Source organism: Chiroxiphia lanceolata, chromosome 6, assembly GCF_009829145.1.
Source record: "Chiroxiphia lanceolata isolate bChiLan1 chromosome 6, bChiLan1.pri, whole genome shotgun sequence".
Taxonomy (NCBI): domain Eukaryota; kingdom Metazoa; phylum Chordata; class Aves; order Passeriformes; family Pipridae; genus Chiroxiphia; species Chiroxiphia lanceolata.
Genome location: NC_045642.1, coordinates 12,405,751 through 12,416,023, shown reverse-complemented (window position 1 = coordinate 12,416,023; position 10,273 = coordinate 12,405,751). Strand labels below are relative to the sequence as shown.

The window sequence follows — 10,273 nt, the reverse complement described above, 5'->3', positions numbered from 1 at the left end:
AAGAGGCCTTTCTCTGTGCCAGTCTCAGGAATGCTAGCGACTTCTCAGTGCCCTTGGCTATCTTGTTTTTAATTTAAGAGCCATGCAAGTGCACTTAAACATCATTGTTTACTGGTGTCATTGTTATCAAAGCAAGTAAAGACATCAGCATCTGTATTGTCCTCGGGTTTTATTTTCACTGTGTCAGGCTACAATGGGACTTTGAGCATCCAGTTCTTGACTACAGGCGCCATTCAACAGGAAATTGATTTCCATGGGTGAGGCACACAGAGCAGCACCAACATGCTGTGGGTCTCTATCCCTTTTCTTCTAAGGCTGGGGCTCCCAAATCCTACCTACCTTTTACTGATCCCACGCATCTTCGTCCTGAGCATGAAGACATCGGTGCTGGAGCGTAGTCCGTGTTTCCCGTGAATTATACCTGCTTCCAGATTAGGCAAAACACTAAGGAAAGAGGCAAGCACACGTGGGGGGGGGGGCAGAGATTTTTACAGAGAAAAACTGATGATGCATCACCATGGACAGGAGCCTTAAGGGCAAAATACAGTGCTTGTCAGTTCGCATTTGTCTGGTCTCGGAGAAGAGGCGTTTTCAGGCTCTGCACCATGATAGCTATAACAAGCTGAGTTGAGAGACTTCAATACATACCCAGCTATGAGTGTGGACACTGATGAGAAAGCTCATGTGTGCCTACTCACATTCATTTCATACAAGTAGACACTTAGCTCACTCAAAAATACAGCTGGCATGATAAGCCTTTGAGAGTACAAAATACATATGAGGGTGTTCAGTTTTCAGTCAGGGTTATGCCATTTTTAATGGCCATATACTTACCCTGTCTGGTGCATTTATTTCATTTTTGAGCCAAACTAGATTCAATGATTTTCGTCATTTTTTTTCACCTCTGTTGACATTGTCTGACAAGACAGTTCAGGCTCAGACTGCTTAGAAAAAATAAACTTTGGTGCCAGATTTTGAGCCATCAGCAGTGTTCGTTCTCATCTTTATTCTATTATTCTCTTGCAAAGGAACTTTCAGCTGAGGAGCCACAATGGAAAGAAAACAACTCCAGCTCTCTTTCCCCCCCCCCCCCCCCTCCTTTTTCCCATCTTGTGATCTTAACCCTGGTGAGGGAGAAAATTCCCATGTGAGGCATGTGGGTGGAGCCCAATTGTGTAAGCTCCATGCTTGCAAAGTGTTTGGCATGGATCCGCTCGCTTGCTTTGTTTTCCATGGCCGGACACAGAGGGAAGCCACATTCAGCACATTAACAGCCACCACCTGTTGCTCTGTTCTACTTCAGAGGAACCCTGAGGCTGAGGAATCACACTGTGCTCTGGCCCTTGATCTCCAGGGAAGTTTGATATATCAGGGGTGTGCATCTGTCCCCACATTTTTCTTGCTTTTCCTGGCTTTTGCAGGACATGATGCAGGTGGATTTAGGAGTCCAGATGGAGAAGAGGTCCTTGGAGCAACTTGAGCACTACTTTGGTGCAGGTCACTAGAAGGAATTTTCAAGCTCCAGCTGATGTGGCTGTCCTGAAGACAAACTCTTCTTGGTTAATTCACTGCAATCAGAAATTTCTCTGCCACAGACTGCTCCAGAAATCTTAAGAACCTAAAGCCTAAGTACGAGGAATAGCAAGAAAATGCAAGGAGAAAGAACTTACTAACCTTGTCAATGACATTTGTGGGACCATCCACCAGATTTCTCCCCTCCTTGTGCAGTAGAGCTTAAATCAATCTCCATTCCTATGCACTTTCCTGTTCATATGTAAAGCAAAAAAAAAAAATAAATCACTAATGCAGCTAATTCTCAGTTTCTTGAAGCAATTGACACAAGTACATGAATTAACTCATCACTTTATATCATATACTTGAGGCAAATGTGCTATTTGGAGTACCTCTTGGTAAGAATAAGCAATTTAACATCCATTAGTATTTGGAATATTCTGTTTCATTAAAACCACAGTCATCGTTCCCTAAATGCAGATGAGAGAAGAACCTCTTGGTTGTACTAGATAAATTTAAAACCTCTTCATATTACTGGGTACTGTGAAAAGATTTTAATGTAAATATAAGCGAGGCCTTGGGTTTCCAAAAGACAGTTCTCCTACCTTGCACTGAAGTTTCTCATAGCTTTTGTATGTTTGAAAATTACAATGTGAATTAAGGGGGAGAAAGCAATTGTAGTGTACATATTTTAAGCTTTCAATATAATTCCAGAGTAGTTCTGCAAAGCATTGTTTCTGTCTTCCATTCTGCTGCTTGCATATGAAAACCATTCTCCTTTATAATGGCTTCAGTGCCTGAGATTATGGGAGAGCTAGAATTATTTTTTTTAAATAATAATAATAAATATCTATCCTCTGTTTTCATTTGAAATTTCCAGATGATTCAGGGCCCCTTTGCCCTGGGCTAGACCTGAAGAATTTACTTCAAATCACTGTAGTTTATAATACTTTGTTCTTTTATTGTAAGTATTATAAATAAAATAAAAAGAAGTGGCTTCAGATTTTAATTAGACTTGCAACACATCTATAGCACACTAAAAAAAAAATATATTACAATGATTTGTTCAATTTTTACCATAAAAGAACAAGGAAAGGATCCTGAAAAACTTCTGGAAAAAAGAATGTTCTTTTTCTCCTCAGTTCAGTCATATTCAACCCTCAAGAAGTTCCTCAACTTTAAAAAGCTATTTTTGTCTAAGCAGTAAAGGCAGAAATGTTACAGAAGTCACAGGAATTTCTGGAAAAACTAAATCCTTTCACCGTGCTGCCTAATTTAGTCTTAAGTCTTTTCCAAATGTTGAAATACACTTTCAGGGCCACAGACCTTACAATTCATACAAAGCTGGAATGTCTACAGGTAATGGCTGTCGACTGAATGAGAGATGGGCATTATTTCACTGCTGAAGAATGAACAGTTGGATCCTGGCTAACACAGAGTACAACCTGCCTTCCACTCTTCACCAAGGGGCCAGTCCAGCTTTCCCAGAAGGCACTGATTTAGGTGAAAGTGCCATCCAGCAAAGTAACTGATCAACACCCAAGGTACAAAAGCGTGTTTGTGTTGACAGCGTGATGCTGCTGGAAGGAATGGACAAGGAGACTGTTGCCGCAGAATGTTCTTCCTTTGGAAGAAAAATCTCTTCCTGCTTTGCAAAATTTACACACTTGATGAGACCTCATATCCTGTTTAAAAGCAACATAGTGCTGAAGTCACTAGGCTGATAGGCTCCTAGAGAGGTATGTCCAAAAGAAGAGGTGTCCTGACTAGGCACATTAAGTGCATAAAATGTATTCCATGACTACTGTGTGTCCACCATATGGCTTAGGTCAGGGTTAGATTAACATAGAAAGATCCAAAAAATAGTTTCTATAACCAAACAAAGGCGCTGGATTGTGGTGAATCAGGATTAGTGTTCTGCAGCTGTAGGGAAGATACTTTATAATTAAGCCTGCACCCTCCAGCAGATCTCAGTTGGAGGTACCAGCAGTCTTAGGCAAAAACTGGTTTGAAATCAGCCTGGCTTCCGGCTGAATAGCTCTGCTGGTGAGGAAGAAAAGTCTGTATGTTTGTATGTCTCCCACACAGCAAAAGCTCACTTAGAACATCTGAAAAAGTGGACCTAATACATCTTTATTTTCTTGCCTTTCATTTCTCTGCAAGATTTATAATTCTGTAAAAAAACAGAGGCCTATTTACAAGAACGGTTGCAAAGTTAACCATTAATTTCCTGCTCAAGTGCATGGACACAGTGCAAAATTATCCTTAAGTAACAGAGTAGAAGTCATGTTAAATCTGAAATTCCTGTGCTTTTCATTGTTCTGGCTTACCAGGCTGTGTATAGGTGTAATAGCAGGGTAGATTCCCATGTCAGAAACAAGACTTATCCTGTCTGGATTGCAAGAACAGAGCTGCAAAGACCATTGACCTAAAGTTTGAGGCAAGTGAAGTATGATCTTCCACCTGACTCATGAGTATTCCACATCAATATCTCTGATAAATGTCTAAAGCATTTGAACATAGAAATAATATCAAGGGTACTTCCCTCATGGCTGAGTCAAGCTGTGACAACAGGTCCTGAAAGTGGATATTTTTGTAATACTTTATCTTGTCATCATCCTATTGTCTACTTGTGCAGGGAAGAATAGCAAAGTCCTTTCTTGTTGAACAGGTTTAAGAGCAGTTGGTTGTTTATTCCCCTGAAGCTACGTAGTGCCTTGTGTCTCCACATCAGGGTGAGACTCAGGTTTGTGTCAGGCAAATTCCACAGTAACATTATTTTTAAAATCACATCTAATGTTAGTTTGTCCTGGCTGATAGAAACATCCCTCTTTCCAATCTCCACATTCCTATACAATTTGGCCAGTAATAGCTCAAATTTAACAGCACATACAGGTATAAATTTAGTCAACTGTTGGCAAAAACTGACACATTAATGTGTCCTTGAGGTGACCCACTTCCATAAGCCTCCACTTTGGCAAACGCGGGTCAGAAATTTCCATGGATCTCCACTCACCCCCCCTTGCAAACTGGCCCATAGCTCCAATTCTAAAGTCTGTGCTGCTGTTAGAAATGTGCTATAGGTAAAAGCTTCTGGGCTCTTGCAGGCAGTTCCCAGCCAGGAAGGATGGTGAACAGGGCTGGAGCACTGCTGTCAGTGCCACTTGTCAGGGTAATGCAGGCAGAGGAGCCATTTGGCTGTGCTGTGTGGGACATAACCTCTCACACCACCCAGTTTTGGACTCATTCTTCACCTCCCACCCCATCACCGTTTTTCGTACCAGGCATGTTTTTGTGGCAAATTCCGGCTGAAAACGCCTCTTCTGTTGGATTTCAGCAGTTTCTTGGCCACAACCTGTGGAGTCCATGGGCCTGAAATGAGACTAATGGAGCAGCTTGCGATTCCTAGAGCTCTTATTTTAGACTCTCTCCAAACTCAAGTGCACCTTCTAACCTCATTGCTTCACACTTGGTTCAGATTTGAAAGAGATCTTGGCAACTCTGAGAGCCATGAAACATTTTAAAGTGATTAATAAGACTACATACTTACAGCGAAGGATGACTCCTGCAGGACTCTGCCTACATTTCATGTTAATGTCAGCTCACAATTCATCCAAGTAAAGAAGAAAACTAGTAGATTTTTCCTATGCATCCATAGCAAAGTCTAAACCAGTAGGAATAACAACAAAGTGTTTAACACACAATATTTTCAGAACAAAACAGATTAAAAAAACACTCTCTGAAAGAAAACAAACCTATTAATATTATAAGTCCCCACCCAGCTCTCCAATTCACACTTTTACCTTTCTAAATACGTGCAACATTAAACTCTCTTTTAATTTTCTTGCGATCTCTTCATCTGCCTTGGTGACAGGTACCCTTCCCACTTGCTCTCATACTGGACATCTCAGTGCCACTGACACATGAGACTGTGCTTCTTCAGGCAACCTCTCAGGGCTCTGGGTATCAGGGTATCACAGCAAATCTCACCGTTGCCTCTGGTGCTGTATCCCTGTCGCCCTGGAGCTGACTCCGTGCCAGCCTGTGGTCCAGCAGAGTCCCCAGGTGGTGCTGCTGCCCAGGCACAGGAGGGGGATCCTGTTCTCTCACAGATGGCCCGTGTTTGCTGTGTGCAGCCAAGGGACATGTACCACTAAAAGGCAGGATGTTTGGCTGGAGGCTTGCAGGCTGGTGCAACCTAATCAGGCTGGATACTGCCACACATCTGTACACTGCTCCCAGGGATCACAACGGTGGTCTTCAGAAACAGGCCAGCTATCACTGCTGTGACCAGTTACAGCTGTGCTGACACGTTGCCTTTTCTACTTTTATGTTGTCAGCATCTTTAATGAGAAAACCCCACTGCTGCTTTCCATGCCACCTGTGTAGCTTATAATTTCTTTTCCTTTTCTAGTGCAAAGGATATACATTTCTTTGCTATATTTTTAGATAAATTTTCTCCTTTGCTTGTCCATGTTTTTTTTCAGCACCACAGTGTCGAGAAAGTCTCTAGCCACTTGGTAGTAACAGTGGGAAAGTTGTCCTTGTTTCCTTAAACCAGAAAGCTGCCTGTGCTTACACTGGAAAAGACTATATGCTAAGAAATCCACTGTTGCTTTTGTGCGCCATATAGAATTTCTCTTTTTTTCCCTTGGGAATAGCAGTCACAATTGGCAGTTTCTTGGCCACAAACCTATGCAGTCCATGGATCTGAAATGAGACTAATAGAGCAGCTTGCAATTCCTAGAGCTCTCATTTTAGACTCTCTCCAAATTCAAGTGGACCTTCTTACTTTGTTGCTTCACTCTCAGTTCAGATTTGAAAGAGATCTTGGCAAGAGATCTTGCAGTCCCCTTACTCAGTGCTAGGAAGTGGAAGTGCTTACTGTGATAGTAGCACTGCCTTACCCAAAAGACAAGGAACTCTGAGCTAGTCAAGCTGTTGAGGTTGAAATAGATTTTTAAAAATATCTATATTTGTTTATTTGTGTATACATTTCTCATCCTCTTGATTTTTTCCCCTCTGGTAACCAGATATTCCTGCAAGTCTATTCCTTTGTTGCATTTTTGCTTCACTTCCTGTCAAATTATTTCATTTTATTTAGCTTCACCTGTCAAAATACGTGAGCTAATTCTCTTTGTGATGACCTGCCACTGCTTCTTAGTCTCCAGTGACAGGATGCAGCAATTGCATGCCTGCAAAGCCTGTGCCATGGAAATCACCTGGGCACCTTTACATACACATAAGCAGAGAAGACAGACCCAGACTGAAATGCCTTGACCAACTTAGCTCTGCTCTCAAGTGCTGCCAAACAAGAAACGTCCTCTGCTCAAAACATGGCCCTTTCCTACCTTTCATCTCTAGGTTGCCAAATGTTCAGTGTGCAGAGTCTAACACGACAGGCACCACCACGTCTCTGAATTTATCCCTCACCTTAAACTTCCTCCAAGGAAACTTATGTAGGGGTTTTTTTTGGGGGGGGGGGGGAGTAACGCAACATTCTGGTACAATGTATGTTCTGAAATAATTTTTTATTCTATATCAATTGACTGCATACTACCTGACTAAAGGCAGCTGCAAAGGAAGGAGCTCTGTAATACCATGGTATTTATTTTTGTCGTTTTTCTGCTGTGATGCTGGTTGTTATAATTTATCTGACTTCTTACCTGTGCAGAGCTACAATAGCTCCAAGCCACCTTGCAGCACAGGAAGTCCTTGTCTGGCTAGTCTGATGGTTGTCCAGCAAGTCATTACTTGCGCTGGGAGTGGTGAAATGCAAAGCCAGAGTATCCTGGGTAAACAGATACCTCTTTCATCTCCTCTGCAGAAGTGGGTGAGTGAGAATTGGTGTTACCCAAGACTCTGTTGATGCTGTTCAAAGTGATGAGTTTTACCCTTAATGTTATACTGAGGGAGCCCATGTGGTGGCCAGTGATTGATTACCTTCACAAAGCTCATTTTCGCTCAGCAGTGGTGAGTTTCAGAAGGGTGATAATAACAGATATCATTGCCTAAGTTCTCTCTCACATGTTTTCCACTGTCCCATGGAAATCAAAAAGTGCTTAATTCCTCTAACAGCTTTTGTGGTACTCTGGAAATACTGTCATTAAGTGGCAGGTACTGCATATTTACCTGTAGGAGCCGAAGTCCGTAATGGGTCCTCTTCAACAATGAAAATGGAGGACAATACATCAGAAAAGAACTGGAAGAATGTTTGTAAGGAAATAAAAGTAGTAACAGAAACAAAGCTCTCAGCAGGGATTCAGGACCTCCACAGGACCAGGAATGAACAGGAAGGCTATGTCTACCTGTGAGCTTGTGTGCTTGAAGAAACAGAATCGGAGCTGGAGGCTCTGGAAGGATGTTTGTCTGACCTTGGAGGTGCAGGATACACAACCTGAATAAGGAAAAAGGAGATGGCTCATGTTACCTGTTAAAACAAGGAAATACTCCTCTTTGGGAGATTTTAGCTGAGATGCGTCCAAGCATGAACCCTTCTTAAAAAGGACAGAACACACCGATTACCAGAGACCCAAAAGGGGTGACGGGAATACCTGCCGGTGGCAGTTTGTCAGGAGTGCACCACCCTCTGTGGCAAAAGGCCCAGCCAGAGGAGCAGCCTGTGGTGGCTGAGGCAGGTGCATCTCCCTTTCTAAGGGGGTCAAATTAGCAACCTGCTCCTTCTCGTGAGCAGTACCAACCACGGAGCCAACAGTGCTGGTTTGGGGCACTGTTATTGCTCATCCTCTCCCGCTTCCATGTAAGGAATGGCAGCTGCTCAACCCCCTGCCCCTGACACATGCCTGAGCAGCACCTCATAGGGTGCACAGTGTCAGTAGGAAATGGAAGTAATGAGGCTCAATTAAGCAGCTCCCCATACAGTCGTGGATGAACTTGTCCCAGCAAGGGTACCCAGACCCAGTGGCTCTGCAGGGTGGTTTTGTGATGTGCAGCTGGTTCAAAGCCATTCGCAGAACACTGAATATTCCTCCTCCCTGTGGGGGACTCTTGCCCTTTTGAGTACCACACACACAGGGTGTAGCCGGGGAGGGCCCACAAAACAGAAGATTTTAATGCCATCCTTTTTATATAGGCCTGTTTTTATACAGGCCTGTTTGTTTACCAATAAGGATAGACAAAGGGAGAAAAGGTCTCCACCTTCATAAAAATCATGAAGGCTTTGGCTGACATAACACTGATTTGTTTCTGCAACAAAATTTGGACATCATTTAGCCTTGTTCTCATTACTGTTTATGTTGGACAATACTTACCTTCACTTAGAGAGCCAGAACAACATTTTGTGTCTTTTCTTCTTTCCAAGTGAGTCTTCAGTGTGGGATTTAGAAGGTAGCCGGAAATTTTGCAGCCTTTTCCCAGAGGTATGTTTGTGCAGCAATATATAGATCTGAAAAGATAAACCATTTATTCCCGTTAAGAGTGCTTAGGGAGAAAAAAAAACAGTCTTGTTAAATTTAGTATAATTACACTTTGTACGCTTTTTTCCACCAAGCCTTTTTTCTTCAGCTGATTTCCTATGAACTGTGCTCCTAAACTTCCAACCATGATGGAAATGGGACATCAGCCTCTGATGTCTCTGAGGTTAGGCCACAGAAACTGTACTTACTTCCTTCAGGGAAGCAATACTGCTCATGATAGATTTCATACTTTTTGCAACATGTGAGTCACCCAGTTAGCTTTTGCTATAAAGTTTGTAGAACTGTACATACATAAGCTTGTACTCAGTGATGAGAGGAGCAACAGTGTTCACTGCAAAACACCATTCAGCTGGACAACTGCATGATAAAATGACCTGAGGGAAGGACTTTTGGTGCGGGTTTGGGCAGGAGGCAGCCACCTCGCAAGGTGGCATTCAAAGGAAGAGATGAGAAGTCTAATTAATTCAAGGGTCCAGGTATTTTGGGTAAGGTTTTTACTGACTGACAGTAAGACGATGTTTGCATAATTGCCCAAACATGTAGCCTTGGAATAATAATAATATTGCTGTTCTCTGAGATACACTTCATTTTCAAAAGTGACCTGATATCAGCAGAAGCAAAAAGACTCAATTTCACAGTTACATAGAAACAAAAATAATTACAGAACACATGCAGAAATTAAAATCTATTTCTGGCAGTTTGTGTTAAGAAACTGAACATCCCCTAAAGCTAGACAACTTCAACCATTTCAGTTTGTTTTTGTTACAATTGGTTATCCTCTCTGTATCATTATTTAGGCCTGAGATCTTTTCTTCATCTGCCCTAATCCCATTCTTTTGCTGTCTTCCATCATGCTGGAGATATTCTAGGTTCTAGACAATGTGTATATTCAATAAATGTAATTAAAATGTAACTACAACTATCTTCTTCATTTTCCTTATCACAAAAAAAAAAATTACATATTGAATCCTAACAAACTTTATGGGTGTGTTTCTCATTTTGAGTCTTATGCAGTATCCACTGAAGACAAATGGCATAATTTCCCATGAATCCAACAAACACTGATACAAATAATACAGCAACATAAAAAAAGCCCTTGTGAAAATTACAGAAATGCAAGAATCTCCTTGGCTGAGGATATGCAAGACTGAATCACTTAAAAACCTACTTGTCAGCTTTCAACCTTCCTGATAACACCACCCAAGGAAAAAGAAGTTTCTTTTCTTCTTTCTAACTGTATTTTGAGGTGCCTAGAAAATCATAACTACAACTCATCTTTCCATACACTTGTTCCCTCCAAGAAGAGCAGCATAGCAAAAGACCAG

General features: G+C 41.9%; 1 long non-coding RNA gene across 1 annotated transcript; it reads right to left on the bottom strand.

The window, feature by feature from the left end:
* Nucleotides 1-891: 891 nt before the first annotated feature.
* LOC116788317 lies at nt 892-1,820 on the bottom strand. Its single transcript, XR_004357594.1, has 2 exons — nt 1,675-1,820; nt 892-1,568 (listed from the first exon to the last, which is right to left on the bottom strand). It is a non-coding gene; the product is annotated as an uncharacterized LOC116788317 (long non-coding RNA).
* Nucleotides 1,821-10,273: the final 8,453 nt, after the last annotated feature.